Source organism: Elephantulus edwardii, unplaced genomic scaffold (genome assembly GCF_000299155.1).
Source record: "Elephantulus edwardii isolate Elephantulus edwardi_28Jun2011 unplaced genomic scaffold, EleEdw1.0 scaffold00049, whole genome shotgun sequence".
Classification (NCBI taxonomy): Eukaryota; Metazoa; Chordata; class Mammalia; order Macroscelidea; family Macroscelididae; genus Elephantulus; species Elephantulus edwardii.
The window spans coordinates 17,945,508-17,952,928 of NW_006399799.1; the positions used below are offsets into that span (position 1 = coordinate 17,945,508).

The 7,421-nt window shown below is 42.1% G+C and overlaps 1 protein-coding gene and 1 pseudogene across 2 annotated transcripts in view; one reads left to right on the forward strand and one right to left on the reverse strand.

The window, feature by feature from the left end:
• The window catches only part of ST3GAL3 (ST3 beta-galactoside alpha-2,3-sialyltransferase 3), a 370,474-nt gene that overhangs the window by 48,958 nt on the left and 314,095 nt on the right, over positions 1 to 7,421 (forward strand). The window lies entirely within an intron of this gene.
• LOC102875234 overlaps positions 3,852 to 7,421 on the reverse strand; it is a 15,548-nt pseudogene continuing 11,978 nt past the window's right edge.

The following is a 7,421-nucleotide window of genomic DNA, read 5'->3' on the forward strand; positions in this document are numbered from 1 at the left end:
TCAGTATGGATAGTGAAGAGATTGAGATATTTTACAGTTTTAGTTTACTTGGCTCCACAGTTAACTCTCTTGGTAACAGCAGACAGAAAATCAAGAGATGAATTGCATTGGGAAGGTCAGCTGTGAGGCACCTCTCAAGAATTGATGCCTTTGAGCTGTGGTGCTGGAGAAGAGTATTGACTATACCATGGACTGCTAGGAGAACAAACAGGTTTGTCCTGGAAAAGGTGAAGCGAGAATGCTCCTTGGAGTCAAGGATTCTGAAGCTTTGTCTGACATACTTTGGACATATTGTAAGGAGGGACTGGTCCTTGGAGAGGGACATCATGTTTGGCACGGTGGAGGGGCGTCAAAGGAGAGGAAGACATTTGATGAGATGGATCGATTCTGTGAGTGGAGTGGTGGGAGTGAATGCGTTTGAGATAGCTAGGTTGGCACAGGATAGAACAGCACTTAGGGCTCTTGTACATAGGGTTGTTATGAGTCGTAAGCGACTCAATGGCACATAACAACAACAACATACAGATTGTGTATGTATAGAGAAAGGATACATCCTTGGTGCATGCCATTACTGATTTTAAACCATACAGTGCTCCTTTGCTCTGTTCAGACAACAGCTTCTTTTAATTTCAGCATAGATTTCGCATGAGCACAATTAAGTGTGGATTCCCATTCTTCTCAATGTTAGCCATAACTTGTTACGACCTACACACTGTAGTGCCTTTGTATAGTCAATAAGGCACACATAGACATTCTTCTGGTATTTTCTGTTTTCAGCCAGCCAACATCCACAGTGTTATCCCTGGTGCCACAGTCTTTTCTCAACCCCACTTGAACTTCTTGCAGTTCTTTGTCTGTGTATATTCTAGCTGTTTTTTAAGATCTTCAGCAATATTTTATTTGCATGTGATATTTTAATATTGTTTGATAATTTTCATATTCTATCGGATAACCTTTCTTGGGAATAGGAATACAAATAGGTCTCTTCGAGTCAGTCTGCCAGGTAGCTGTCTTCTAAATTTCCTAGCTCAGACTGGTGAGCATGTCCAGAGCTTCATTTGTTCATTGAAATGTGTCAGTGGCATCCCATCAATTCCTGGGCCTTATTTTTTGTCAATACCTTCAATGCCCCTTGAACTTCTTCCTCCATTTTACCATTAGCTCTCGTTCCTACGAAATTTCCTGAAATTTTCCAATATTGACCAATTCTTTTTTGGTACAGTGATTTGTGTTTTCATCCCAGGTCCATTTACAGTCAGGGACCTCTTCAAAGTGCTGAAAAGCAGTGATGTCACTTTGAAGACAAAGGTATGTCTGACTCAGGCCACAGTCTTCTCAGTCACCAGCTATGCATCAGAGAGTTGGACAGTGAATAAGGATGACAGAAGAATTGATGCCTTTGAGTTGTTGCGTTGAGAAGAGTACTGAATATCCAGTGGACTGCCAAAAAGATAAACAGATATGTCTTGGAGGAAGTACAACCAGAGTGTCAGTTGGAGGCAAAGATGATGAAACTTCACCTCACATTCTTTGGGCATTTTTCTAGGAGAGGCTATCCCTTGGAGAGGGATATCATCCTTGGAAGGGCAGAGGGTCAGGTCAATGAAGGAGAAAAAACCCTCAACCAAGTGAATTGACACAGTGACAGCAGCAATGGTCTCAGATGTGTCAGAGATGATGAGGATGGCACAGGATAAGACAAGGTTCAGATGTGGTATTCACAGGGTCGCTCTGAGTCTTACTCAACTCAGTATCACCTAACAACAACAAATATCACAGGGAAGAGACCTTGGTGGCCTAGTTGTAAGGAGCTGAACTGCCATCCTGAAGGCACACTGTTCTAATCCATCAACTGCTCCATGGGAGAAAGATGAGCAGTCTTCTGCTGTATGATTTACCTGCCTCTGAAAACCTGCTCAAGGGTCAGGTATAAGTTGACTCCATGTCAACAATAATATACACAACAACAAAAACTGCAGTGACGTAAAAGGGAGCTCAGGTGGTCTAGCAATAAGGAGCTGCACTACCAAGCCAGAAGCATGTGATTTGAATGCACCAACAGCTCCATGGAAGAAAGATAGGCAGTCTCCTCCACTGTGATTAACTGCCTCTAAAGCTCAGTGGAGGGTCAGCTATGAGTCACTTAATAATTCACTGGCACATACCAACAACAACTCTGAAGTAATGCTTAAGTTGTCAGTTGCTAACTGAAAGGTCAGGAGTTCTATCCCACTAGCCAATACAAGAGAAAACACCTGATGATCTCATCCCATGAAGATTTCAGTCTATGAAAGTATGGGGCAGGTCTCTTCTACTCTCTTGGGTGTTGTGAGTTGAAATCAGCACAGCGGCACTGCTCAGCATACAGAAATTTATATAGCATAAAGGTGACACCACAGATGAAAAGGGAAAGGATGTGCTAACCTGCTATGTGGAGTCTAATAAAACTGGACTGAAGAAATAAATTGTGGTAGGTTTATGCAACAGTTGATTATTCTATAGTCGTGAAAATGGCTAAGAAAGTTATTTATGTACTGACACAGCGACTATATATAGAAACTTGAGAGGGACTGAAAATTTAAATGGGAAAAGTAAGATTAGTAAATTAATAAGAGAATGTCTTTGTGACTTAGGTGTGGGCAAGGACAAATAAATCTTAAAAATAGTGCAGAATAGATCATTCTGAGGAAGAGATCATTCTGAGTGTGGCATCAGGATTGGAGGAAGACTCATTAATAACCTGTGATATGCAGATGACACAACCTTGCTTGCTGAAACTGAAGAAGACTTCGCTGTAAAAGGTCAAGGACTGTAGTCTTCAATATTGATTGAAGCTCAACATCAAGAAGACAGATTCTCACCACTGGGCCAATTGGCAGCACTGTAATAGATGCAGAAGAGATTGAGGTAGTTAACAATTACAGCTTTCTTGGATCCACAATCAACACACTTAACACCAGCAGTCAGGAAATTAAAAGATGATTTGCATTGGGAAAATCTGCTTTCATGGACCTCTCCAGAGCAATGATGTCAGTCTGAATACAAAGGTGCGCCCAATCCAGGTCATGGTCTTCTTAATTACTTGTTATGCCTCAGAGAATTGGACAATGACTAAGGATGACAGAAGAAGAATAGATGCCTTTGAATTGTGGTGCTGGAGAAGAGTCTTGAACATACCATGGACTGCCAAGAAAACAAATAGGTCTGTCTTGGAGAGGGTGAAACCAATTCTCTTCTTGGAGGCTAGGATTTTTTTTTCCCCCCCCAACATCAACTCATTGGCTTACTCAAGTGCTCACAGAATATACAGTTTACAGGGTTAAAGGTAAAATAAGCCACCTGAAACAACTAAAAATGTTTACTTATGTTTTTTAAATATGGGGGCCCTCCCTCCTTCTCATACAAATCAAATGTGGGACAAGGACCCACTGGCCTTTGAGGTTAACCCTTAGCACAGACATTAAAGAACATTTAATGCCACTGGCTCTGCAGGAGAAGGAATCCCAAGTGTGTACGGTATTCCTGAGGAAAATCCCAGATTTTTGTTCTGAATCAGTTTTACTCTGATTTGTTTTAGCTACATAGTTATATTGTTATAGCTCTGCAATGTTCAGAGTCACTTTATTTCATTCCAGACAGCTCAGCATAGTTATAAAAGATGGCAGAAAGATCCATTTGTTCTGACTCAGCTTGTTGGTTTTTTATTAATACTGGGGAATAAACAACAACAAAAAATAAGCCATTTTTATCATTTTTCCTTCCTTCAGTTCACTGGAAGGGGAATCCTGAGGCCTTCTGACAATCTGGGAAGACCTGACTATTCCTGTGCAGAAGCAGAGCCCCGCTGAGCTTTACTCATAGTAATGCATGATTGACTCAGCGTAATTCCCAGGAAAGAGCCCAGTCACTCCATTCATAACACCTTCATACCAACCATCATCATTCTTCTTGATGACATAAATGATGGCTCCTTCCTGACAGGACAACTCATCTTCCTTGTCTTTTGTATAATCATAGATGGCCACAACCTTTTCTAAATAAGATCTTGGAGCCCATGGAGGGTCTTCTAGTCAACTACAGCTGCTTCCTCTTCTTCATAATCTTCTGGAGGAGGCGGGGGAGGGGAGACTCATCAAAGACTGGTTCTTCTGCAGGTGATGATGGAGGCGGAGTATCTGAAATATTATCTTGGACTCTGGCCACAAATCCCATTAAAGGTAACAGAGGAGTTACCTGTAGGATGGAGGGAGGAGGAGGAACAAGAGATACTGGATTCTGACTATAAAAAGGTCCTCCATTCATCTGACTCTGAAGGCTCGTTTGTGAAGCTATGGAAGGAGGGCATCTATAAGGCAAGGAGCCCCCAGTTGTGGGAGGAGTATGGTGGGAGACTGGTCTGTTCATGCTGTAGAACTGAACAGGATGACCTGGAAAAACACGGGGAGGAGATGGGTAGGAACAGCAATAGGAACCCCAACCCTCTGGCTTCCACTGTTCTCCCGACTGCTGCTTCGACTACTTGGGTGGCTTCCTCCACTACTTCCACTGCTGCTGTAAGTTCCATTTCTTTGATTCACAGAAGCTGTCCTTACAGGGCTCTGCTGCGAAGGAGCCATATTACAGGTTGGGGTAGGTACGTAATCATTTGATACCACTGGAGGACACACTGGCTCCAGTGTGCGATAGGGGGAGTGCCGCCCAAGTGTCCCTCTCCCTGACATTGGGGGGTTCGGGGGCTTCTGAGTTGGAGGTGTTGTACTTGGCAGCCCACCCATCTTCATATTCTGTGTACTCACCTTTACTCCATGTCCAATATCATCTAGATTTGTATAATCAGTAGGTTTTCTAAGATAACGAACTGGTCATTCAAGGTTGGCTGGGGCAATAATTTTGTGCGTTCTTGAAGTATTGGTAGTATTGGTAGTCAAAATACCAGTTTCTCTTCTTGCCACTTTTTCTTTATGAATGTCAACTGTTTGTGAAATATGATTGAAGATTCCATTCTTCGTAGTTGGGATGCCTGGATATCCAGCATTTGCAGAACATTGTTGTCCAAAGTATTTATGAGATAGGCAACACTTGCTAAGGACTGGGTGGTGTAAGCTTTGGTTTCTTCCAGGGCCCGCTGCTTATCTGCAGACTGAATGTAGTTGCTCTCGCAGTAATCAGCCACCCGTTCCAGATTCGTGTAACTGTCGAAGAGGACCCGGCGCCCCCCGCCCCCCCCCGGATTTCCTCCTCCAGCTCCACCGTCTTCACATCCTCCTTTTCTTCCACCTCATAGAGACTGCAGAGGTAGCTGAGGCAGCCGTTTCAGGGAAGACCAAGGCCGGGTGAGGAGGAGAGGAGGTGTGGCAACTGGGAGGAGCGAGGAACACCGAGGTTAGCATCTTGATGCTCCGTCTCACTTACTTTGGGCACATGGCCAGGAGAGATCGATCCTCGGAGAAGAACATCATGCTCAGAAGGGTGGAGGGACAGTGCAGGAGAGGGAGACCCCGGATGAGATGGATTGATACAGTGACTGGGGCAATGGAGGTTGGTGTGTCAGAATTAGTGAGACTGGCTCAGGACAGGAAAGGATTCAGAGCTGATGTACATAGGGTCATTATGCATCGTAGGGGATTCAATGGCACAGAACAACAATAACATACTATGACTGGTAGTGTGGAAGCAGGGGTGGCATCCACTGCCTAAACACCATGCCTCTGGAAACTCTGTGAATTTTGATAAATGTCGATAGTTGTAGAGGGCCTTCAGGCCTTTTGTTCATAGGGTCGCTATGATTTGTGCTTGACTAGAAGGCAATCAACAACAGCAATAAGCAAAAAATTGATGAATTTGTTTAAATCCAAACTTGTGATATTTTTATGTATTAAGAATGTCATGGACAAAATAATAAAGATAATAAATAGGCTAGAAGAAGAATAAAAAAATTGGTATTTAAAATCTACCATGTTAAACTCTAGGAGATTCAAGGAACTCTTGCACATAAAGGAAAAAACTCCCAATAAGCTCCGTAGAAAGGTGGGCCAAGAATTAAAACAGACTATTTAAACCCACAGCGTCCCTTTTCAGCAGGAAGTAGCTAAGAGAATACGCCATCCCCTTTTCCTTATGACTCAGGGTGAAGTCTCTCTCAGGGAGGAGTGATAGGGAATGGCAAAGGACACACCGACAAAGAAGATTAATCAGAACTGACTTTGACAAGCACTGTGGCAATTGGACAATTAAAACAGACATTCGGATGGCGGGGAAGAAGAACAAACTGGGGAGGAGGGTGGAGAGAATGGTGCGGCAATGAAGGAGTGAAAGCCCAGAATCCCTGTGAATGTTCATTGAAACTAATAAAATTTAATAATAATTAGAAAAAAAACTACACCAAAAAAAAAGAATTAAAACAGACTATTTACAGAATAATAAACCCAAAAGACTAAGCATATGAATAAAATGTTCAAACTTAATCATTCAGATATTCAAACAGGTTACAAGAAATATTCAAATTAAAACAAGATAGCATTGTATACCTCTTAGACTGACAAAAATTTAGAAAACTGGATAATGTGATGTTGGCAGGAATGAGAGATTATAGTAATTTTATCCATTGCTGGTAGGAAAATAGAATGAGACTGTTTTTCTGGAGAACAATCTGACAGTACTCAGATATAATGCTTAGAAAACCTGCTCTTTTGTATGTATTCCATGGACATTCTCAGAAAGACGCATGTGGATGTTAGAAGTATTATTTGTAGACACAAGGAATTGGAGGCTGACTATGTTGCAAATGTTTTTTTATAAGAAACATAAATGGTGACTGTACATGTGGACTTCACTTGGTGGTACATACAGGAATCAGGTCAACTATTTCTGTGGAAAGAAGTGCTGGAGAAGCTCAATATCAGCTGTGAAAATCAGGCCAGGTGCTGACTGTGGAGGAGATCATCAACTACTCCTATGCAAGTTCAAACTTAAGGTAAGAAAATTAAATCCACAAAAAACAAAAGTTGACCTTGAGTCTATCTCACCTGAATTTAAAAATCATCTCAGGAACAGGTTTAAGGCCTTAAACACTAAAGAAAGCTATAGGTCATTGCTAAGACAGAGGAGGAAGAAAAGACTGAGATGGATGTCAGCAGAGACTCTGAATGTTGCACTGGAGCACCGAGAAGCCAACGCAAAGAGAAGAAATCAGGAGGTTAAGGAGTTAAACAGAAGATTTCAAAGGGCAGCTTGGGAAAACAAAGCAAAGTGTTATAAGGAAATGTGCAAGGAGCTGGAGTCAGGAAATCAAAAGGGCTGAACTCGTTTGGCATTTTGTAAGCAGAAAGAATGAAGAACAAGTTCAAGCCTTGAATTGCAATACTTAAGGATGATATTGGCAGCATATTGAATGATCCAGGAAGCATTAAAAAAAGATAAGA